This window comes from Hypanus sabinus, chromosome 3, assembly GCF_030144855.1.
Source record: "Hypanus sabinus isolate sHypSab1 chromosome 3, sHypSab1.hap1, whole genome shotgun sequence".
Lineage (NCBI taxonomy): Eukaryota > Metazoa > Chordata > Chondrichthyes > Myliobatiformes > Dasyatidae > Hypanus > Hypanus sabinus.
This window is the reverse complement of record NC_082708.1, coordinates 104,471,626-104,496,618: the sequence shown is the minus strand read 5'-3', so window position 1 is coordinate 104,496,618 and position 24,993 is coordinate 104,471,626.

Genomic DNA, 24,993 nt, shown 5'->3' with positions numbered 1-24,993 from the left:
GAGAGGGAGAGCGAGACCATCTCACACAGACACCCTCCTTTGGTAGCAGCGAGTGAGAGGGAGAGGGAGTCCATCTCGCACAGACACCCTCCGCTGGTATCAGCGAGTGAGAGGGAGAGGGATACCATCTCGCACAGACACCCTCCTTTGGTAGCAGCGAGTGAGAGGGAGAGGGAGATCATCTCACACAGACACCCTCCTCTGGTATCAGCGAGTGAGAGGGAGAGGGATACCATCTCGCACAGACACCCTCCTTTGGTATCAGCGAGTGAGAGGGAGAGGGAGACCATCTCGCACTGACACCCTCCTCTGGTAGCGGGGAGTGAGAGGGAGAGGGAGAACATCTCGCACAGACACCCTCCTCTGGTAGCGGCGAGTGAGAGGGAGAGGGAGACCATCTCGCACAGACACCCACCTCTGGTAGCGGCGAGTGAGAGGGAGAGGGAGACCATCTCGCACAGACACCCTCCTCTGGTAGCGGCGAGTGAGACGGAGAGGGACACCATCTCGCACGGACACCCTCCTCTGGTAGCGGTGAGTGAGAGGTAGAGGGAGATCATCTCAGACAGACACCCTCCTCTGGTAGCGGCGAGTGATAGGGAGAGGTGGTCCATCTCACACAGACACCCTCCTCTGGTAGCGGTGAGTGAGAGGGAGAGTGAGACCATCTCACACAGATGCCCTCCTCTGGTAGCGGCGAGGGAGAGGGAGACCATCTCACACAGACACCCTCCTCTGGTAGCGGCGAGTGAGCGGGAGAGGGAGACCATGTCACACAGACACCCTCCTCTGGTATCAGCGAGTGAGAGGGAGAGGGAGACCATCTGACACAGACATCCTCCTCTGGTATCAGCGAGTGAGAGGGAGAGGGAGACCATCTCACACAGACACCCTCCTCTGGTATCAGCGAGTGAGAGGGAGAGGGAGACCATCTCACACAGACACCCTCCTCTGGTAGCGGCGAGTGAGAGGGAGAGGGAGACTATCTCGCACAGACACCCTCCTCTGGTAGTGGCGAGTGAGAGGTTAGAGGGAGATCATCTCAGACAGACACCCTCCTCTGGTAGCGGCGAGTGAGAGGGAGAGGGGGACCATCTCACACAGACACCCACCTCCGGTAGCGGCGAGTGAGAGGGAGAGTGAGACCATCTCACACAGATGCCCTCCTCTGGTAGCGGCGAGGGAGAGGGAGACCATCTCACACAGACACCCTCCTCTGGTAGCAGCGAGTGAGAGGGAGAGGGAGACCATCTCACACAGACACCCTCCTCTGGTATCGGCGAGTGAGAGGGAGAGGGAGACCATCTCGCACAGACACCCTCCTCTGGTATCCGCGAGTGAGAGGGAGAGGGAGACCATCTCACACAGACACCCTCCTCTGGTATCAGCGAGTGAGAGGGAGACGGAGATCATCTCGTACTGACACCCTCTTCTGGTAGCGGGGAGTGAGAGGGAGAGGGAGACCATCTCGCAGAGACACACTCCTCTGGTAGTGGCGAATGAGAGGGAGAGGGAGATCATCTCACACAGACACCCTCCTCTGGTAGCGGCGAGTGAGAAGGAGAGGGAGACCATCTCACACAGACACCCTCCTCTGGTATCAGCGAGTGAGAGGGAGAGGGAGACCATCTCACACAGACACCCTCCACCGGTAGCGGCGAGTGAGAAGGAGAGGGAGACCATCTCGCACAGACACCCTCCTCTGGTATCAGCGAGTGAGAGGGAGAGGGAGACCATCTCACACAGACACCCTCCTCTGGTAGTGGAGAGTGAGAGTTTAGAGGGAGATCATCTCACACAGACACCCTCCTCTGGTATCAGCGAGTGAGAGTGAGAGGGAGATCATCTCACACAGACACCCTCCTCTGGTATCAGCGAGTGAGAGGGAGAGGGAGACCATCTCGCACAGACACCCTCCTCTGGTATCAGCGAGTGAGAGGGAGAGGGAGACCATCTCACACAGACACCCTCCACCGGTAGCGGCGAGTCAGAAGGAGAGGGAGAGCATCTCGCGCAGACACCCTCCTTTCGTATCAGCGAGTGAGAGGGAGAGGGAGATCATGTCACACAGACACCCTCCTCTGGTAGCGGCGAGTGAGAGGGAGAGGGAGATCATCTCACACAGACACCCTCCTCTGGTATCAGCGAGTGAGAGGGAGAGGGAGATCATCTCACACAGACACCCTCCTCTGGTAGTGGAGAGTGAGAGTTTAGAGGGAGATCATCTCACACAGACACCCTCCTCTGGTATCAGCGAGTGAGAGGGAGAGGGAGATCAACTCGCACAGACACCCTCCTCTGGTATCAGTGATTGAGAGGGAGAGGGAGATCATCTCGCAGAGACACCCTCCTCTGGTAGAGCGAGTGAGAGGGAGAAGGAGACCATCTCGCACAGACACCCTCATCTGGTATCAGCGAGTGAGAGAAAGAGGGAGATCATCTCGCACAGACACCCTCCTCTGGTAGTGGCGAGTGAGAAGGAGAGGGAGACCATTTCGCACAGACACCCTCCTGTGGTATCAGCGAGTGAGAGGGAGAGGGAGATCATGTCACACAGACACCCTCCTCTGGTAGTGGCGAGTGAGAGGTTAGAGGGAGATAATCTCACACCGACTCCCTCCTCTGGTATCAGCGAGTGAGAGGGAGAGGGAGACCATCTCACACAGACACCCTCCTCTGGTATCAGCGAGTGAGAGGGAGAGGGAGATCATCTTGCACAGACACCCTCTTCTGGTAGCGGGGAGTGAGAGGGAGAGGGAGACTATCTCGCAGAGACACACTCCTCTGGTAGTGGCGAGAGACAGGGAGAGGGAGATCATCTCACACAGACACCCTTCTCTGGTAGCGGCGAGTGAGAGGGAGAGGGAGTCCATCTTGCACAAACACCCTCCTCTGGTATCAGCGATTGAGAGCGAGAGGGAGATCATCTCACACAGACACCCTCCTCTGGTAGCGGCGTGTGAGAAGGAGAGGGAGACCATTTCGCACACACACCCTCCTCTGGTAGTGGCGAGTGAGAGGGAGAGGGAGATCATCTCACACAGACACCCTTCTCTGGTAGTGGCGAGTGAGAGGTTAGAGGGAGATCATTTCACACAGACACCCTCCTCTGGTATCAGCGAGTGAGAGGTAGAGGGAGATAATCTCACACAGACACCCTCCTCTGGTAGTGGAGAGTGAGAGTTTAGAGGGAGATCATCTCACACAGACACCCTCCTCTGGTATCAGCGAGTGAGAGGGAGAGGGAGATCATCTCACACAGACACCCTCCGCTGGTATCAGCGAGTGAGAGGGAGAGGGAGACCATCTCGCACAGACACCCTCCAATGGAAGCGGCGAGTGAGAGGGAGAGGGAGATCATCTCGCACAGACACCCTCCTCTGGTAGCGGTGACTGAGAGCGAGAGGGAGACCATCTCGCACAGATACCCTCCTCTGGTAGTGGCGAGTGAGAGGTTAGAGGGACATCATCTCACACAGACACCCTCCTCTGGTAGTGGCGAGTGAGAGGTTAGAGGGAGATCATCTCACACAGACACCCTCCTCTGGTATCAGCGAGTGAGAGGGAGAGGGAGATCATCTCACACAGACACCCTCCTCTGGTATCAGCGAGTGAGAGGGAGAGGGAGACCATCTCACACAGACACCCACCTCTGGTATCAGCGAGTGAGAGGGAGGGGCAGATCATCTCGCACAGACACCCTCTTCTGGTAGCGGCGAGTGAGAGGGAGAGGGAGATCATCTCACACAGTCACCCTCCTCTGGTAGTGGCGAGTGAGAGGGAGAGGGAGACCATCTCGCACAGACACCCTCCTCTGGTATCAGCGAGTGAGAGGGAGAGGGAGACCATCTCCCACAGACACCCTCCTCTGGTATCAGCGAGTGAGAGGGAGAGGGAGATCATCTCGTACTGACACCCTCTTCTGGTAGCGGGGAGTGAGAGGGAGAGGGAGACCATCTCGCAGAGACACACTCCTCTGGTAGTGGCGAGTGAGAGGGAGAGGGAGATCATCTCACACAGACACCCTCCTCTGGTAGCGGTTGGTGAGAGGGAGAGGTAGACCATCTCGCACAGTCACCCTCGTCTGGTATCAGCGAGTGAGAGGGAGAGGGAGACCATCTTGCACAAACACCCTCCTCTGGTATCAGCGAGTGAGAGGGAGAGGGAGTCCATCTTGCACAAACACCCTCCTCTGATATCAGCGAGTGAGAGGGAGAGGGAGATCATCTCACACAGACACCCTCCTCTGGTAGTGGCGAGTGAGAGGGAGAGGGAGACCATCTCGCACAGACACCCTCCTCTGGTAGCGGCGTGTGAGAAGGAGAGGGAGACCATTTCGCACAGACACTGTCGTCTCGTATCAGCGAGTGAGAGGGAGAGGGAGATTATGTCACACAGACACCCTCCTCTGGTAGCGGCGAGTGAGAAGGAGAGGGAGACCATCTCGCACAGACACCCTCCTCTGGTAGAGCGAGTGAGAGGGAGAGGGAGACCATCTCGCACAGACACCCTCCTCTGGTATCAGCGAGTGAGAGGGAGAGGGAGACCATCTCACACAGACACCCTCCACCGGTAGCGGCGAGTCAGAAGGAGAGGGAGAGCATCTCGCGCAGACACCCTCCTTTCGTATCAGCGAGTGAGAGGGAGAGGGAGATCATGTCACACAGACACCCTCCTCTGGTAGCGGCGAGTGAGAGGGAGAGGGAGATCATCTCACACAGACACCCTCCTCTGGTATCAGCGAGTGAGAGGGAGAGGGAGATCATCTCACACAGACACCCTCCTCTGGTAGTGGAGAGTGAGAGTTTAGAGGGAGATCATCTCACACAGACACCCTCCTCTGGTATCAGCGAGTGAGAGGGAGAGGGAGATCATCTCGCACAGACACCCTCCTCTGGTATCAGTGATTGAGAGGGAGAGGGAGATCATCTCGCAGAGACACCCTCCTCTGGTAGAGCGAGTGAGAGGGAGAAGGAGACCATCTCGCACAGACACCCTCATCTGGTATCAGCGAGTGAGAGAAAGAGGGAGATCATCTCGCACAGACACCCTCCTCTGGTAGTGGCGAGTGAGAAGGAGAGGGAGACCATTTCGCACAGACACCCTCCTGTGGTATCAGCGAGTGAGAGGGAGAGGGAGATCATGTCACACAGACACCCTCCTCTGGTAGTGGCGAGTGAGAGGTTAGAGGGAGATAATCTCACACCGACTCCCTCCTCTGGTATCAGCGAGTGAGAGGGAGAGGGAGACCATCTCACACAGACACCCTCCTCTGGTATCAGCGAGTGAGAGGGAGAGGGAGATCATCTTGCACAGACACCCTCTTCTGGTAGCGGGGAGTGAGAGGGAGAGGGAGACTATCTCGCAGAGACACACTCCTCTGGTAGTGGCGAGTGAGAGGGAGAGGGAGATCATCTCACACAGACACCCTTCTCTGGTAGCGGCGAGTGAGAGGGAGAGGGAGTCCATCTTGCACAAACACCCTCCTCTGGTATCAGCGATTGAGAGCGAGAGGGAGATCATCTCACACAGACACCCTCCTCTGGTAGCGGCGTGTGAGAAGGAGAGCGAGACCATTTCGCACACACACCCTCCTCTGGTAGTGGCGAGTGAGAGGGAGAGGGAGATCATCTCACACAGACACCCTTCTCTGGTAGTGGCGAGTGAGAGGTTAGAGGGAGATCATTTCACACAGACACCCTCCTCTGGTATCAGCGAGTGAGAGGTAGAGGGAGATAATCTCACACAGTCACCCTCCTCTGGTAGTGGAGAGTGAGAGTTTAGAGGGAGATCATCTCACACAGACACCCTCCTCTGGTATCAGCGAGTGAGAGGGAGAGGGAGATCATCTCACACAGACACGCTCCGCTGGTATCAGCGAGTGAGAGGGAGAGGGAGACCATCTCGCACAGACACCCTCCAATGGAAGCGGCGAGTGAGAGGGAGAGGGAGATCATCTCGCACAGACACCCTCCTCTGGTAGCGGTGACTGAGAGCGAGAGGGAGACCATCTCGCACAGATACCCTCTTCTGGTAGCGGCGAGTGAGAGTGAGAGGTAGATCATCTCACACAGAAAGCCTGCTCTGGTATCAGCGAGTGAGAGGGAGAGGGAGATCATCTCACACAGACACCCTCCGCTGGTATCAGCGAGTGAGAGGGAGAGGGAGACCATCTCGCACAGACACCCTCCAATGGAAGCGGCGAGTGAGAGGGAGAGGGAGATCATCTCGCACTGACACCCTCCTCTGGTAGCGGTGACTGAGAGCGAGAGGGAGACCATCTCGCACAGATACCCTCCTCTGGTAGCGGCGAGTGAGAAGGAGAGGGAGACCATCTCGCACAGACACCCTCCTCTGGTAGAGCGAGTGAGAGGGAGAGGGAGACCATCTCGCACAGACACCCTCCTCTGGTATCAGCGAGTGAGAGGGAGAGGGAGACCATCTCACACAGACACCCTCCACCGGTAGCGGCGAGTCAGAAGGAGAGGGAGAGCATCTCGCGCAGACACCCTCCTTTCGTATCAGCGAGTGAGAGGGAGAGGGAGTCCATCTCGCACAGACACCCTCCTCTGGTATCAGCGAGTGAGAGGGAGAGGGAGATCATGTCACACAGACACCCTCCTCTGGTAGCGGCGAGTGAGAGGGAGAGGGAGATCATCTCACACAGACACCCTCCTCTGGTATCAGCGAGTGAGAGGGAGAGGGAGATCATCTCACACAGACACCCTCCTCTGGTAGTGGCGAGTGAGAGGGAGAGGGGGATCATCTCACACAGACACCCTCCTCTGGTAGTGGAGAGTGAGTGTTTAGAGGGAGATCATCTCACACAGACACCCTCCTCTGGTATCAGCGAGTGAGAGGGAGAGGGAGATCATCTCGCACAGACACCCTCCTCTGGTATCAGTGATTGAGAGGGAGAGGGAGATCATCTCGCAGAGACACCCTCCTCTGGTAGAGCGAGTGAGAGGGAGAAGGAGACCATCACGCACAGACACCCTCATCTGGTATCAGCGAGTGAGAGAAAGAGGGAGATCATCTCGCACAGACACCCTCCTCTGGTAGTGGCGAGTGGGAAGGAGAGGGAGACCATTTCGCACAGACACCCTCCTGTGGTATCAGCGAGTGAGAGGGAGAGGGAGATCATGTCACACAGACACCCTCCTCTGGTAGTGGCGAGTGAGAGGTTAGAGGGAGATAATCTCACACCGACTCCCTCCTCTGGTATCAGCGAGTGAGAGGGAGAGGGAGACCATCTCACACAGACACCCTCTTCTGGTATCAGCGAGTGAGAGGGAGAGGGAGATCATGTTGCACAAACACCCTCTTCTGGTAGCGGGGAGTGAGAGGGAGAGGGAGACCATCTCGCAGAGACACACTCCTCTGGTAGTGGCGAGTGAGAGGGAGAGGGAGATCATCTCACACAGACACCCTTCTCTGGTAGCGGCGAGTGAGAGGGAGAGGGAGTACATCTTGCACAAACACCCTCCTCTGGTATCAGCGATTGAGAGCGAGAGGGAGATCATCTCACACAGACACCCTCCTCTGGTAGCGGCGTGTGAGAAGGAGAGGGAGACCATTTCGCACACACACCCTCCTCTGGTAGTGGCGAGTGAGAGGGAGAGGGAGATCATCTCACACAGACACCCTTCTCTGGTAGTGGCGAGTGAGAGGTTAGAGGGAGATCATCTCACACAGACACCCTCCTCTGGTATCAGCGAGTGAGAGGGAGAGGGAGATCAACTCACGCAGACACCCTCCTCTGGTAGTGGCGAGTGAGAGGTTAGAGGCAGATCATCTCACACAGACACCCTCCTCTGGTGTCAGCGAGTGAGAGGTAGAGGGAGATAATCTCACACAGACACCCTCCTCTGGTATCAGCGAGTGAGAGGGAGAGGGAGATCATCTCACACAGACACCCTCCGCTGGTATCAGCGAGTGAGAGGGAGAGGGAGACCATCTCGCACAGACACCCTCCAATGGAAGCGGCGAGTGAGAGTGAGAGGTAGATCATCTCACACAGAAAGCCTGCTCTGGTATCAGCGAGTGAGAGGGAGAGGGAGACCATCTCGCACATACACCCTCCTCTAGTATCAGCGAGTGTGAGGGAGAGGGAGATCATCTCACACAGACACCATCCTCTGGTATCAGCGAGTGAGAGAGAGAGGGAGACCATCTCACACAGACACCATCCTCTGGTATCAGCGAGTGAGAGGGAGAGGGAGACCATCTCGCTCAGACACCCTCCTCTGGTAGTGGCGAGTGAGAGGGAGAGGGAGATCATCTCACACAGACACCCTCCTCTGGTATCAACGAGTGAGAGGGAGAGGGAGACCATCTCGCACAGACACCCTCCTTTGGTATCAGCGAGTGAGAGGGAGAGGGATACCATCTCGCACAGACACCCTCCTTTGGTAGCAGCGAGTGAGAGGGAGAGGGAGCCCATCTCGCACTGACACCCTCCTCTGGTAGCGGGGAGTGAGAGGGAGAGGGAGAACATCTCGCACAGACACCCTCCTCTGGTAGCGGCGAGTGAGAGGGAGAGGGAGACCATCTCGCACAGACACCCACCTCTGGTAGCGGCGAGTGAGAGGGAGAGGGAGACCATCTGGCACAGACACCCTCCTCTGGTAGCGGTGAGTGAGAGGTAGAGGGAGATCATCTCAGACAGACACCCTCCTCTGGTAGCGGCGAGTGATAGGGAGAGGTGGTCCATCTCACACAGACACCCTCCTCTGGTAGCGGTGAGTGAGAGGGAGAGTGAGACCATCTCACACAGATGCCCTCCTCTGGTAGCGGCGAGGGAGAGGGAGAGGGAGACCATCTCACACAGACACCCTCCTCTGGTAGCGGCGAGTGAGAGGGAGAGGGAGACCATCTCGCACAGACACCCTCCTCTGGTATGAACGAGTGAGAGGGAGAGGGAGACTATCTCGCACAGACACCCTCCTCTGGTTGTGGCGAGTGAGAGGTTAGAGGGAGATCATCTCAGACAGACACCCTCCTCTGGTAGCGGCGAGTGAGAGGGAGAGGGGGACCATCTCACACAGACACCCACCTCCGGTAGCGGCGAGTGAGAGGGAGAGTGAGACCATCTCACACATATGCCCTCCTCTGGTAGCATCGAGGGAGAGGGAGACCATCTCACACAGACACCCTCCTCTGGTATCAGCGAGTGAGAGGGAGAGGGAGATCATCTCGCACAGACACCCTCCTCTGGTAGCGGCGAGTGAGCGGGAGAGGGAGACCATGTCACACAGACACCCTCCTCTGGTATCAGCGAGTGAGAGGGAGAGGGAGACCATCTCACACAGACATCCTCCTCTGGTATCAGCGAGTGAGAGGGAGAGGGAGACCATCTCACACAGACACCCTCCTCTGGTATCAGCGAGTGAGAAGGAGAGGGAGACCATCTCACACAGACACCCTCCTCTGGTATCAGCGAGTGAGAGGGAGAGGGAGACCATCTCGCTCAGACACCCTCCTCTGGTAGTGGCGAGTGAGAGGGAGAGGGAGATCATCTCACACAGACACCCTCCTCTGGTATCAACGAGTGAGAGGGAGAGGGATACCATCTCGCACAGACACCCTCCTTTGGTAGCAGCGAGTGAGAGGGAGAGGGAGTCCATCTCGCACAGACACCCTCCGCTGGTATCAGCGAGTGAGAGGGAGAGGGATACCATCTCGCACAGACACCCTCCTCTGGTATCAGCGATTGAGAGGGAGAGGCAGTCCATCTCACACAGACACCCTCCTCTGGTATCGGCGAGTGAGAGGGAGAGGGAGACCATCTCGCACCGACACCCTCCTCTGGTATCAGCGATTGAGAGGGAGAGGCAGTCCATCTCACACAGACACCCTCCTCTGGTATCGGCGAGTGAGAGGGAGAGGGAGACCATCTCACACAGACACCCTTCTCTGGTAGTGGCGAGTGAGAGGTTAGAGGGAGATCATCTCACACAGACACCCTCCTCTGGTATCAGCGAGTGAGAGGGAGAGGGAGATCAACTCACGCAGACACCCTCCTCTGGTAGTGGCGAGTGAGAGGTTAGAGGCAGATCATCTCACACAGACACCCTCCTCTGGTGTCAGCGAGTGAGAGGTAGAGGGAGATAATCTCACACAGACACCCTCCTCTGGTATCAGCGAGTGAGAGGGAGAGGGAGATCATCTCACACAGACACCCTCCGCTGGTATCAGCGAGTGAGAGGGAGAGGGAGACCATCTCGCACAGACACCCTCCAATGGAAGCGGCGAGTGAGAGTGAGAGGTAGATCATCTCACACAGAAAGCCTGCTCTGGTATCAGCAAGTGAGAGGGAGAGGGAGACCATCTCGCACATACACCCTCCTCTAGTATCAGCGAGTGTGAGGGAGAGGGAGATCATCTCACACAGACACCATCCTCTGGTATCAGCGAGTGAGAGAGAGAGGGAGACCATCTCACACAGACACCATCCTCTGGTATCAGCGAGTGAGAGGGAGAGGGAGATCATCTCGCACAGACACCCTCTTCTGGTAGCCGGGAGTGAGAGGGAGAGGGAGACCATCTCGCTCAGACACCCTCCTCTGGTAGTGGCGAGTGAGAGGGAGAGGGAGATCATCTCACACAGACACCCTCCTCTGGTAGCGGCGAGTGAGAAGGAGAGGGAGACCATCTCGCACAGACACCCTCCTCTGGTAGCAGCGAGTGAGAGGGAGAGGGAGAACATCTCGCACAGACACCCACCTCTGGTAGCGGCGAGTGAGAGGGAGAGGGAGACCATCTCGCACAGACACCCTCCTTTGGTAGCAGCGAGTGAGAGGGAGAGGGAGAACATCTCGCACAGACACCCACCTCTGGTAGCGGCGAGTGAGAGGGAGAGGGAGACCATCTCGCTCAGACACCCTCCTCTGGTAGTGGCGAGTGAGAGGGAGAGGGAGATCATCTCACACAGACACCCTCCTCTGGTATCAACGAGTGAGAGGGAGAGGGAGACCATCTCGCACAGACACCCTCCTCCGGTAGCGGCGAGTGAGAGGGAGAGGGAGAGCATCTCGCACAGACACCCTCCTCTGGTATCAGCGAGTGAGAGGGAGAGGGAGTCCATCTCGCACAGACACCCTCCGCTGGTATCAGCGAGTGAGAGGGAGAGGGATACCATCTCGCACAGACACCCTCCTTTGGTAGCAGCGAGTGAGAGGGAGAGGGAGTCCATCTTGCACAAACACCCTCCTCTGGTAGCGGCGAGTGAGAGGGAGAGGGAGATCATCTCACACAGACACCCTCCTCTGGTAGCGGGGAGTGAGAGGGAGAGGGAGACCATCTCGCACAGACACCCTCCTCTGGTAGCGGCGAGTGAGAGGGAGAGGGAGACCATCTCGCACAGACACCCACCTCTGGTAGCGGCGAGTGAGAGGGAGAGGGAGACCATCTCGCACAGACACCCTCCTCTGGTAGCGGCGAGTGAGACGGAGAGGGACACCATCTCGCACGGACACCCTCCTCTGGTATCGGTGAGTGAGAGGTAGAGGGAGATCATCTCAGACAGACACCCTCCTCTGGTAGCGGCGAGTGATAGGGAGAGGTGGTCCATCTCACACAGACACCCTCCTCTGGTAGCGGTGAGTGAGAGGGAGAGTGAGACCATCTCACACAGATGCCCTCCTCTGGTAGCGGCGAGGGAGAGGGAGACCATCTCACACAGACACCCTCCTCTGGTAGCGGCGAGTGAGCGGGAGAGGGAGACCATGTCACACAGACACCCTCCTCTGGTATCAGCGAGTGAGAGTGAGAGGGAGACCATCTGACACAGACATCCTCCTCTGGTATCAGCGAGTGAGAGGGAGAGGGAGACCATCTCACACAGACACCCTCCTCTGGTATCAGCGAGTGAGAGGGAGAGGGAGACCATCTCACACAGACACCCTCCTCTGGTAGCGGCGAGTGAGAGGGAGAGGGAGACTATCTCGCACAGACACCCTCCTCTGGTAGTGGCGAGTGAGAGGTTAGAGGGAGATCATCTCAGACAGACACCCTCCTCTGGTAGCGGCGAGTGAGAGGGAGAGGGGGACCCTCTCACACAGACACCCACCTCCGGTAGCGGCGAGTGAGAGGGAGAGGGAGACCATCTCACACAGACACCCTCCTCTGGTATCAGCGAGTGAGAGGGAGAGGGAGACCATCTCACACAGACACCCTCCTCTGGTATCGGCGAGTGAGAGGGAGAGGGAGACCATCTCACACAGACACCCTCCTCTGGTATCGGCGAGTGAGAGGTTAGAGGGAGACCATCTCACACAGACACGCTCCTCTGGTATCAGCGAGTGAGAGGGAGAGGGAGACCATCTCACACAGACACTCTCCTCTGGTAACGGCGAGAGAGAGGGAGCAGGAGACCATCTCACACAGATGCCCTCCTCTGGTAGCGGCGAGGGAGAGGGAGACCATCTCACCCAGACACCCTCCTCTGGTATCAACGAGTGAGAGGGAGAGGGAGACCATCTCACACAGACTCCCTCCTCTGGTAGCGGCGAGTGAGAGGGAGAGGGAGACCATCTCGCACAGACACCCTCCTCTGGTAGCGCCGACTGAGAGGGAGAGGGAGACCATCTCGCACAGACACCCTCCTCTGGTATGAACGAGTGAGAGGGAGAGGGAGGCCCTCTCGCACAGACACCCTCCTCTGGTAGCGGCGAGTGAGAGGGAGAGGGAGATCATCTCAGACAGACACCCTCCTCTGGTGTCGGCGAGTGAGTGGGAGAGGGAGAACATCTCGCACAGACACCCTGCCTCTGATAGCAGCGAGTGAGAGGGAGAGGGAGACCATGTCGCACAGACACCCTCCTCTGGTAGTGGCGAGTGAGAGGGTGAGGGAGACCATCTCACACAGACACCCTCCTCTGGTAGTGGCGAGTTAGAGGGAGAGGGAGACCATCTCACACAGACACCATCCTCTGGTATCAGCGAGTGAGAGGGAGAGGGAGACCATCTCGCACAGACACCCTCCTCTGGTATCAGCGAGTGAGAGGGAGAGGGAGACCATCTCACACAGAAACCCTCCTCTGGTATCAGCGAGTGAGAGGGAGATGGAGATCATCTCACACAGACACCCTCCTCTGGTAGCGGCGAGTGAGAGGGAGAGGGAGATCATCGCAGACAGACACCCTCCTCTGGTATCGGCGAGTGACAGGGAGAGGGAGATCATCTCACACAGACACCCTCCTCTGGTAGCAGCGAGTGAGGGGGAGAGGGAGATCATCTCGCACAGACACCCTCCTCTGGTACCGGAGAGTGAGAGGGAGAAGGGAGATCAGCTCGCACAGACACCCTCCTCTGGTATCAGCGAGTGAGAGGGAGAGGGAGATCATCTCGCACAGACACCCTCCTCTCGTATCAGCGAGTGAGAGGGAGAGGGAGACCATCTCACACGGACACCCTCCTCTGGTAGCGGTGAGTGAGAGGGGGAGGGAGATCATCTCACACAGACACCCTCCTCTGGTAGCGGCGAGTGAGTGGGAGAGGGAGACCATCTCACACGGACACCCTCCTCTGGTAGCAGCGAGTGAGAAGGAGAGGGAGACCATCTCGCACAGACACCCTCCTTTGGTAACAGCGAGTGAGAGGGAGAGGGAGACCATCTCGCACAGACACCCTCCTCTGGTATCAGCGAGTGAGAGGGAGAGGGAGATCATCTCGCACAGACACCCTCCTTTGGTAACAGCGAGTGAGAGGGAGAGGGAGACCATCTCGCACAGACACCCTCCTCTGGTATCAGCGAGTGAGAGGGAGAGGGAGATCATCTCGCACAGACACCCTCCTCTGGTATCAGCGAGTGAGGGGGAGAGGGAGTCCATCTCACACAGACACCCTCCTCTGGTAGCTGTGAGTGAGAGTGAGAGTGAGATCATCTCCCACAGACACACTCCTCCGGTATCAGCGAGTGAGAGGGAGAGGGAGACCATCTCTCACAGACACCTGGTAGCGGCGAGTGAGAGGGAGAGGGAGATCATTTCGCACAGACACCCTCCTCTCGTATCAGCGAGTGAGAGGGAGAGGGAGACCATCTCACACAGACACCCTCCTCTGGTAGCAGTGAGTGAGAGGGAGAGGGAGACCATCTCACACAGACAACCTCCTCTGGTATCAGCGAGTAAGTGGGAGAGGGAGATCATCTCGAACAGACACCCTCCTCTGGTAGCGGCGAGTGAGAGGGTGAGGGAGACCCATCTCACACAGACAACCTCCTCTGGTATCAGCGAGTGAGAGGGAGAGGGAGACCATCTCTCACAGACACCTGGTAGCGGCGAGTGAGTGGGAGAGGGAGACCATCTCACACGGACACCCTCCTCTGGTAGCGGTGAGTGAGAGGGGGAGGGAGATCATCTCACACAGACACCCTCCTCTGGTAGCGGCGAGTGAGTGGGAGAGGGAGACCATCTCACACGGACACCCTCCTCTGGTAGCGGCGAGTGAGAGGGAGAGGGAGACCATCTCGCACAGACACCCTCCTCGGGTAGCGGGGAGTGAGAGGGAGAGGGAGACCATCTCACACAGACACCCTTCTCTGGTATCAGCGAGTGAGAGGGAGAGGGAGTCCATCTCGCACAGACACCCTCCTCTGGTATCAGCGAGTGAGAGGGAGAGGGAGACCATCTCACACAGACACCCTCCACTGGTTGCGGCGAGTGAGAAGGAGAGGGAGATCATCTCGCACAGACACCCTCCTCTGGTATCAGCGAGTGAGGGGGAGAGGGAGTCCATCTCACACAGACACCCTCCGCTGGTAGCTGTGAGTGAGAATGAGAGGGAGATCATCTCGCACAGACACCCTCCTCTGGTATCAGCGAGTGAGAGTGAGAGGGAGATCATCTCACACAGACACCCTCCTCTGGTAGCGGTGAGTGAGAGTGAGAGTGAGATCATCTCCCACAGACACACTCCTCCGGTATCAGCGAGTGAGAGGGAGAGGGAGACCATCTCTCACAGACACCTGGTAGCGGCGAGTGAGAGGGAGAGGGAGATCATCTCGCACAGACACCCTCCTCTCGTATCAGCGAGTGAGAGGGAGAGGGAGACCATCTCACACAGACACCCTCCTCTGGTAGCAGTGAGTGAGAGGGAGAGGGAGACCATCTCACACAGACAACCTCCTCTGGTATCAGCGAGTAAGTGGGAGAGGGAGATCATCTCGAACAGACACCCTCCTCTGGTAGCGGCGAGTGAGAGGGTGAGGGAGACCCATCTCACACAGACAAACTCCTCTGGTATCAGCGAGTAAGTGGGAGAGGGAGATCATCTCGTACAGACACCCTCCTCTGGTAGTGGCGAGTGAGAGGGAGAGGGAGACCATCTCACACAGACACCCTCCTCTGGTATCAGCGAGTGAGAGTGAGAGGGAGCCCATCTCGCACAGACACCCTACTCTGGTAGCGGCGAGTGAGAGGGAGAGGGAGATCATCTCGCACAGACACCCTCCTCTGGTATCAGCGAGTGAGGGGGAGAGGGAGTCCATCTCACACAGACACCCTCCTCTGGTAGCGGTGAGTGAGAGTGAGAGTGAGATCATCTCCCACAGACACCCTCCTCTGGTATCAGCGAGTGAGAGGGAGAGGGAGACCATCTCTCACAGACACCTGGTAGCGGCGAGTGAGTGGGAGAGGGAGACCATCTCACACGGACACCCTCCTCTGGTAGCGGTGAGTGAGAGGGGGAGGGAGATCATCTCACACAGACACCCTCCTCTGGTAGCGGCGAGTGAGTGGGAGAGGGAGACCATCTCACACGGACACCCTCCTCTGGTAGCGGCGAGTGAGAGGGAGAGGGAGAGCATTTCGCACAGTCACCCTCGTCTGGTATCAGCGAGTGAGAGGGAGAGGGAGATCATCTCACACAGACACCCTCCTCTGGTATCAGTGAGTGAGAGGGAGAGGGAGACCATCTCGCACAGACACCCTTCTCTGGTATCAGCGAGGGAGAGGGAGAGGGAGACCATCTCGCACAGACACCCTCCTCTGGTATCAGCGAGTGAGAGGGAGAGGGAGACCATCTCACACAGACACCCTTCTCTGGTATCAGCGAGTGAGAGGGAGAGGGAGTCCATCTCGCACAGACACCCTCCTCTGGTATCAGCGAGTGAGAGGGAGAGGGAGACCATCTCACACAGACACCCTCCACTGGTTGCGGCGAGTGAGAAGGAGAGGGAGATCATCTCGCACAGACACCCTCCTCTGGTATCAGCGAGTGAGGGGGAGAGGGAGTCCATCTCACACAGACACCCTCCGCTGGTAGCTGTGAGTGAGAATGAGAGGGAGATCATCTCGCACAGACACCCTCCTCTGGTATCAGCGAGTGAGAGTGAGAGTGAGATCATCTCCCACAGACACCCTCCTTTGGTATCAGCGAGTGAGAGGGAGAGGGAGACCATCTCACACAGACACCCTCCACTGGTTGCGGCGAGTGAGAGGGAGAGGGAGATCATCTCGCACAGACACCCTCCTTTGGTAACAGCGAGTGAGAGGGAGAGGGAGACCATCTCGCACAGACACCCTCCTCTGGTATCAGCGAGTGAGAGGGAGAGGGAGATCATCTCGCACAGACACCCTCCTTTGGTAACAGCGAGTGAGAGGGAGAGGGAGTCCATCTCGCACAGACACCCTCCTCTGGTATCAGCGAGTGAGAGGGAGAGGGAGACCATCTCACACAGACACCCTCCACTGGTTGCGGCGAGTGAGAAGGAGAGGGAGACCATCTCGCACAGACACCCTCCTTTGGTAACAGCGAGTGAGAGGCAGAGGGAGACCATCTCGCACAGACACCCTCCTCTGGTATCAGCGAGTGAGAGGGAGAGGGAGATCATCTCGCACAGACACCCTCCTTTGGTAACAGCGAGTGAGAGGGAGAGGGAGACCATCTCGCACAGACACCCTCCTCTGGTATCAGCGAGTGAGAGGGAGAGGGAGATCATCTCGCACAGACACCCTCCTCTGGTATCAGCGAGTGAGGGGGAGAGGGAGTCCATCTCACACAGACACCCTCCTCTGGTAGCTGTGAGTGAGAATGAGAGGGAGATCATCTCGCACAGACACCCTCCTCTGGTATCAGCGAGTGAGAGTGAGAGGGAGATCATCTCACACAGATACCCTCCTCTGGTAGCGGTGAGTGAGAGTGAGAGTGAGATCATCTCCCACAGACACACTCCTCCGGTATCAGCGAGTGAGAGGGAGAGGGAGACCATCTCTCACAGACACCTGGTAGCGGCGAGTGAGAGGGAGAGGGAGATCATCTCGCACAGACACCCTCCTCTCGTATCAGCGAGTGAGAGGGAGAGGGAGACCATCTCACACAGACACCCTCCTCTGGTAGCAGTGAGTGAGAGGGAGAGGGAGACCATCTCATACAGACAACCTCCTCTGGTATCAGCGAGTAAGTGGGAGAGGGAGATCATCTCGAACAGACACCCTCCTCTGGTAGCGGCGAGTGAGAGGGTGAGGGAGACCCATCTCACACAGACAACCTCCTCTGGTATCAGCGAGTGAGAGGGAGAGGGAGACCATCTCTCACAGACACCTGGTAGCGGCGAGTGAGTGGGAGAGGGAGACCATCTCACACGGACACCCTCCTCTGGTAGCGGTGAGTGAGAGGGGGAGGGAGATCATCTCACACAGACACCCTCCTCTGGTAGCGGCGAGTGAGTGGGAGAGGGAGACCATCTCACACGGACACCCTCCTCTGGTAGCGGCGAGTGAGAGGGAGAGGGAGACCATCTCGCACAGACACCCTCCTCGGGTAGCGGGGAGTGAGAGGGAGAGGGAGACCATCTCACACAGACACCCTTCTCTGGTATCAGCGAGTGAGAGGGAGAGGGAGTCCATCTCGCACAGACACCCTCCTCTGGTATCAGCGAGTGAGAGGGAGAGGGAGACCATCTCACACAGACACCCTCCACTGGTTGCGGCGAGTGAGAAGGAGAGGGAGATCATCTCGCACAGACACCCTCCTCTGGTATCAGCGAGTGAGGGGGAGAGGGAGTCCATCTCACACAGACACCCTCCGCTGGTAGCTGTGAGTGAGAATGAGAGGGAGATCATCTCGCACAGACACCCTCCTCTGGTATCAGCGAGTGAGAGTGAGAGGGAGATCATCTCACACAGACACCCTCCTCTGGTAGCGGTGAGTGAGAGTGAGAGTGAGATCATCTCCCACAGACACACTCCTCCGGTATCAGCGAGTGAGAGGGAGAGGGAGACCATCTCTCACAGACACCTGGTAGCGGCGAGTGAGAGGGAGAGGGAGATCATCTCGCACAGACACCCTCCTCTCGTATCAGCGAGTGAGAGGGAGAGGGAGACCATCTCACACAGACACCCTCCTCTGGTAGCAGTGAGTGAGAGGGAGAGGGAGACCATCTCACACAGACAACCTCCTCTGGTATCAGCGAGTAAGTGGGAGAGGGAGATCATCTCGAACAGACACCCTCCTCTGGTAGCGGCGAGTGAGAGGGTGAGGGAGACCCATCTCACACAGACAAACTCCTCTGGTATCAGCGAGTAAGTGGGAGAGGGAGATCTTCTCGAACAGACACCCTCCTCTGGTAGTGGCGAGTGAGAGGGAGAGGGAGACCATCTCACACAGACACCTTCCTCTGGTATCAGCGAGTGAGAGTGAGAGGGAGCCCATCTCGCACAGACACCCTACTCTGGTAGCGGCGAGTGAGAGGGAGAGGGAGATCATCTCGCACAGACACCCTCCTCTGGTATCAGCGAGTGAGGGGGAGAGGGAGTCCATCTCACACAGACACCCTCCTCTGGTAGCGGTGAGTGAGAGTGAGAGTGAGATCATCTCCCACAGACACCCTCCTCTGGTATCAGCGAGTGAGAGGGAGAGGGAGACCATCTCTCACAGACACCTGGTAGCGGCGAGTGAGTGGGAGAGGGAGACCATCTCACACGGACACCCTCCTCTGGTAGCGGCGAGTGAGAGGGAGAGGGAGAGCATTTCGCACAGTCACCCTCGTCTGGTATCAGCGAGTGAGAGGGAGAGGGAGATCATCTCACACAGACACCCTCCTCTGGTATCAGTGAGTGAGAGGGAGAGGGAGACCATCTCGCACAGACACCCTTCTCTGGTATCAGCGAGGGAGAGGGAGAGGGAGACCATCTCGCACAGACACCCTCCTCTGGTATCAGCGAGTGAGAGGGAGAGGGAGACCATCTCACACAGACACCCTTCTCTGGTATCAGCGAGTGAGAGGGAGAGGGAGTCCATCTCGCACAGACACCCTCCTCTGGTATCAGCGAGTGAGAGGGAGAGGGAGACCATCTCACACAGACACCCTCCACTGGTTGCGGCGAGTGAGAAGGAGAGGGAGATCATCTCGCACAGACACCCTCCTCTGGTATCAGCGAGTGAGGGGGAGAGGGAGTCCATCTCACACAGACACCCTCCTCTGGTATCAGCGAGTGAGAGTGAGAGGGAGATCATCTCACACAGACACCCTCCACTGGTAGCGGTGAGTGAGAGTGAGAGTGAGATCATCTCCCACAGACACACTCCTCCGGTATCAGCGAGTGAGAGGGAGAGGGAGACCATCTCTCACAGACACCTGGTAGCGGCGAGTGAGAGGGAGAGGGAGATCATCTCGCACAGACACCCTCCTCTCGTATCAGCGAGTGAGAGGGAGAGGGAGACCATCTCACACAGACACCCTCCTCTGGTAGCAGTGAGTGAGAGGGAGAGGGAGACCATCTCACACAGACAACCTCCTCTGGTATCAGCGAGTAAGTGGGAGAGGGAGATCATCTCGAACAGACACCCTCCTCTGGTAGCGGCGAGTGAGAGGGTGAGGGAGACCCATGTCACACAGACAAACTCCTCTGGTATCAGCGAGTAAGTGGGAGAGGGAGATCTTCTCGAACAGACACCCTCCTCTGGTAGTGGCGAGTGAGAGGGAGAGGGAGACCATCTCACACAGACACCCTCCTCTGGTATCAGCGAGTGAGAGTGAGAGGGAGCCCATCTCGCACAGACACCCTACTCTGGTAGCGGCGAGTGAGAGGGAGAGGGAGATCATCTCGCACAGACACCCTCCTCTGGTATCAGCGAGTGAGGGGGAGAGGGAGACCATCTCACACAGACACCCTCCACCGGTAGCTGCGAGTGAGAAGGACAGGGAGAGCATCTCGCACAGACACCCTCCTCTGGTATCAGCGAGTGATAGGGAGAGGGAGATCATCTCACACAGACACCCTCCTCTGGTATCAGCGAGTGAGAGGGAGAGGGAGACCATCTCGCACAGACACCCTCCTCTGGTAGAGCGAGTGAGAGGGAGAGGGAGACCATCTCGCACAGACACCCTCCTCTGGTAGCGGCGAGTGAGAGGGAGAGGGAGATCATCTCACACAGACACCCTCCACCGGTAGCGGCGAGTGAGAAGGAGAGGGAGTCCATCTCGCACAGACACCCTCCTTTGGTATCAGCGAGTGAGAGGGAGAGGGAGTCCATCTTGCACAAATACCCTCCTCTGGTATCAGCGAGTGAGAGGGAGAGGGAGATCATCTCACACAGACACCCTCCTCTGGTAGCGGCGAGTGAGAGGGAGAGGGAGACCATCTCGCACAGACACCCTCCTCTGGGAGCGGCGAGTGAGAGGGAGAGGGAGATCATCTCACACAGTCACCCTCCTCCGGTAGCGGCGAGTGAGAGGGAGAGGGAGACCATTTCGCACAGACACCCTCCTCTGGTATCAGCGAGCGAGAGGGAGAGGGAGATCATGTCACACAGACACCCTCCTCTGGAAGTGGCGAGTGAGAGGTTAGAGGGAGATCATCTCACACAGACACTCCTCTGGTATCAGCGAGTGAGAGGGAGAGGGAGATCATCTCGCACAGACACCCTCTTCTGGTAGCGGGGAGTGAGAGGGAGAGGGAGACCATCTCGCAGAGACACACTCCTCTGGTAGTGGCGAGTGAGAGGGAGAGGGAGATCATCTCACACAGACACCCTCCTCTGGTAGCGGCGAGTGAGAGGGAGAGGGAGTCCATCTTGCACAAACACCCTCCTCTGGTATCAGCGAGTGAGAGGGAGAGGTAGATCATCTCACACAGACAACCACCTCTGGTAGCTGCGAGTGAGAGGGAGAGGGAGTCCATCTTGCACAAACACCCTCCTCTGGTATCAGCGAGTGAGAGCGAGAGGGAGATCATCTCACACAGACACCCTCCTCTGGTAGCGGCGTGTGAGAAGGAGAGGGAGACCATCTCACACAGACACCCTTGTCTGGTATCAGCGAGTGAGAGGGAGAGGGAGATTATGTCACACAGACACCCTCCTCTGGTATCAGCGAGTGAGTGGGAGAGGGAGACGATCTCACACAGACACCCTCCACCGGTAGCGGCGAGTGAGAAGGAGAGGGAGACCATCTCGCACAGACACCCTCCTCCGGTATCAGCGAGTGAGAGGGAGAGGGAGACCATCTCACACTGACACCCTCCACCGGTAGCGGCGAGTGAGAAGGAGAGGGAGACCATCTCGCACAGACACCCTTCTCTGGTATCAGCGAGTGAGAGGGAGAGGGAGATCATCTCGCACAGACACCGTCCTCTGGTATCAACGAGTGAGAGGGAGAGGGAGACCATCTCTCACAGACACCCTCCTCCGGTAGCGGCGAGTGAGAGGGAGAGGGAGAGCATCTCGCAAAGACACCCTCCTCTGTTAGAGCGAGTGAGAGGGAGAGGGAGACCATCTCGCACAGACACCCGCCTCTGGTATCAGCGAGTGAGAGGGAGAGGGAGACCATCTCACACAGACATCCTCCACCGGTAGCGGCGAGTGAGAAGGAGAGGGAGACCATCTCGCACAGACACCCTCCTCTGGTATCAGCGAGAGAGAGGGAGAGGGAGATCATCTCGCACGGACACCCTCCTCTGGTATCAGCGAGTGAGAGGGAGAGGGAGATCATCTCACACAGACACCCTTCTCTGGAAGCGGCGAGTGAGAGGGAGAGGGAGACCATCTCACACAGACACCCTCGTCTGGTATCAGCGAGTGAGAGGGAGAGGGAGACCATTTCGCACAGACACCCTCCTCTGGTATCAACGAGTGAGAGGGAGAGGGAGAGCATCTCGCACAGACACCCTCCTCTGGTATCAGCGAGTGAGAGGGAGAGGGAGAGCATCTCGCACAGACACCCTCCTCTGGTATCAGCGAGTGAGAGGGAGAGGGAGACCATCTCACACAGACACCCTCCACCGGTAACGGCGAGTGAGAAGGAGAGGGAGAGCATCTCGCACAGACACCCTCCTCTGGTATCAGCGAGTGAGAGGGAGAGGGAGACCATCTTGCACAGACACCCTCCTTTGGTATCAGCGAGTGAGAGGGAGAGGGAGTCCATCTTGCACAAATACCCTCCTCTGGTATCAGCGAGTGAGAGGGAGAGGGAGATCATCTCACACAGACACCCTCCTCTGGTAGCGGCGAGTGAGAGGGAGAGGGAGACCATCTCGCACAGACACCCTCCTCTGGTATCAGCAAGTGAGAGGGAGAGGGAGACCATTTCGCACAGACACCCTCCTCTGGTATCAACGAGTGATAGGGAAAGGGAGATCATCTAACACAGACACCCTCCTCTGGTAGTGGAGAGTGAGAGGTTAGAGGGAGATCATCTCACACAGACACCCTCCTCTGGTATCAGCGAGTGAGAGGGAGAGGGAGACCATCTCGCACAGACACCCTCCTCTGGTAGAGCGAGTGAGAGGGAGAGGGAGACCATCTCGCTCAGACACCCTCCTCTGGTATCAGCGAGTGAGAGGGAGACCATCTCGCACAGACACCCTCCTCCGGTAGCGGCGAGTGAGAAGGAGAGGGAGATCATCTCACACAGACACCCTCCTTTGGTATCAGCGAGTGAGAGGGAGAGGGAGACCAACTCGCACAGACACCCTCCTCTGGTAGCAGCGAGTGAGAGGGAGAGGGAGACCATCTCGCGCAGACACCCTCCTCTGGTAGCAGCGAGTGAGAGGGAGAGGGAGATCATCTCGCACAGACACCCTCCTCTGGTATCAGCGAGTGATAGGGAGAGGGAGATCATCTCACACAGACACCCTCCTCTGGAATCAGCGAGTGATAGGGAGAGGGAGATCATCTCACACAGACACCCTCCTCTGGTAGTGGCGAGTGAGAGGTTAGAGGGAGATCATCTCACACAGACACCCTCCTCTGGTATCAGCGAGTGAGAGGGAGAGGGAGACCATCTCGCACAGACACCCTCCTCTGGTAGAGCGAGTGAGAGGGAGAGGGAGACCATCTCGCACAGACACCCTCCTCTGGTATCAGCGAGTGAGAGGGAGAGGGAGAGCATCTCGCACAGACACCCTCCTCTGGTAGAGCGAGTGAGAGGGAGAGGGAGACCATCTCGCACAGACACCCTCCTCTGGTATCAGCGAGTGAGAGGGAGAGGGAGACCATCTCACACAGACACCCTCCACCGGTAGCGGCGAGTGAGAAGGAGAGGGAGACCATCTCACACTGACACCCTCCTCTGGTATCAGCGAGTGAGAGGGAGAGGGAGACCATCTCGCACAGACACCCTCCTTTGGTATCAGCGAGTGAGAGGGAGAGGGAGACCATCTCACACAGACACCCTCCACCGGTAGCGGCGAGTGAGAAGGAGAGGGAGACCATCTCACACTGACACCCTCCTCTGGTATCAGCGAGTGAGAAGGAGAGGGAGATCATGTCACACAGACACCCTCCTTTGGTAGCGGCGAGTGAGAGGAAGAGGGAGACCATCTCGCACAGACACCCTCCTCTGGTATCAGCGAGTGAGAGAGAGTGGGAGACCATCTCGCACAGACACCCTCCTCTGGTATCAGCGAGTGAGAGAGAGTGGGAGACCATTTCGCACAGACACCCTCATCTGGTATCAACGAGTGAGAGGGAGAGGGAGACCATCTCGCACAAACACCCTCCTCTGGTAGTGGCGAGTGAGAGGGAGAGGGAGAGCATCTCGCACAGACACCCTCCTCTGGTATCAGCGAGTGATAGGGAGAGGGAGATCATCTAACACAGACACCCTCCTCTGGTAGTGGCGAGTGAGAGGTTAGAGGGAGATCATCTCAGACAGACACCCTCCTCTGGTATCAGCGAGTGAGAGGGAGAGGGAGACCATCTCGCACAGACACCCTCCTCTGGTAGAGCGAGTGAGAGGGAGAGGGAGACCATCTCGCACAGACACCCTCCTTTGGTATCAGCGAGTGAGAGGGAGAGGGAGTCCATCTTGCACAAATACCCTCCTCTGGTATCAGCGAGTGAGAGCGAGAGGGAGATCATCTCACACAGACACCCTCTTCTGGTAGCGGCGAGTGAGAGGGAGAGGGAGATCATGTCACACAGACACCCTCTTCTGGTAGCGGGGAGTGAGAGGGAGAGGGAGACCATCTCGCAGAGACACACTCCTCTGGTAGTGGCGAGTGAGAGGGAGAGGTAGATCATCTCACACAGACAACCACCTCTGGTAGCTGCGAGTGAGAGGGAGAGGGAGTCCATCTTGCACAAACACCCTCCTCTGGTATCAGCGAGTGAGAGCGAGAGGGAGATCATCTCACACAGACACCCTCCTCTGGTAGCTGCGAGTGAGAGGGAGAGGGAGTCCATCTTGCACAAACACCCTCCTCTGGTATCAGCGAGTGAGAGCGAGAGGGAGATCATCTCACACAGACACCCTCTTCTGGTAGCGGCGAGTGAGAGGGAGAGGGAGATCATGTCACACAGACACCCTCCTCTGGTAGCGGCGAGTGAGAAGGAGAGGGAGACCATTTCGCACAGACACCCTCGTCTGGTATCAGCCAGTGAGAGGGAGAGGGAGATTATGTCACACAGACACCCTCCTCTGGTAGCGGTGAGTGAGAAGGAGAGGGAGACCATCTCGCACAGACACCCTCCTCTGGTATCAGCGAGTGAGTGGGAGAGGGAGACCATCTCACACAGACACCCTCCACCGGTAGCGGCGAGTGAGAAGGA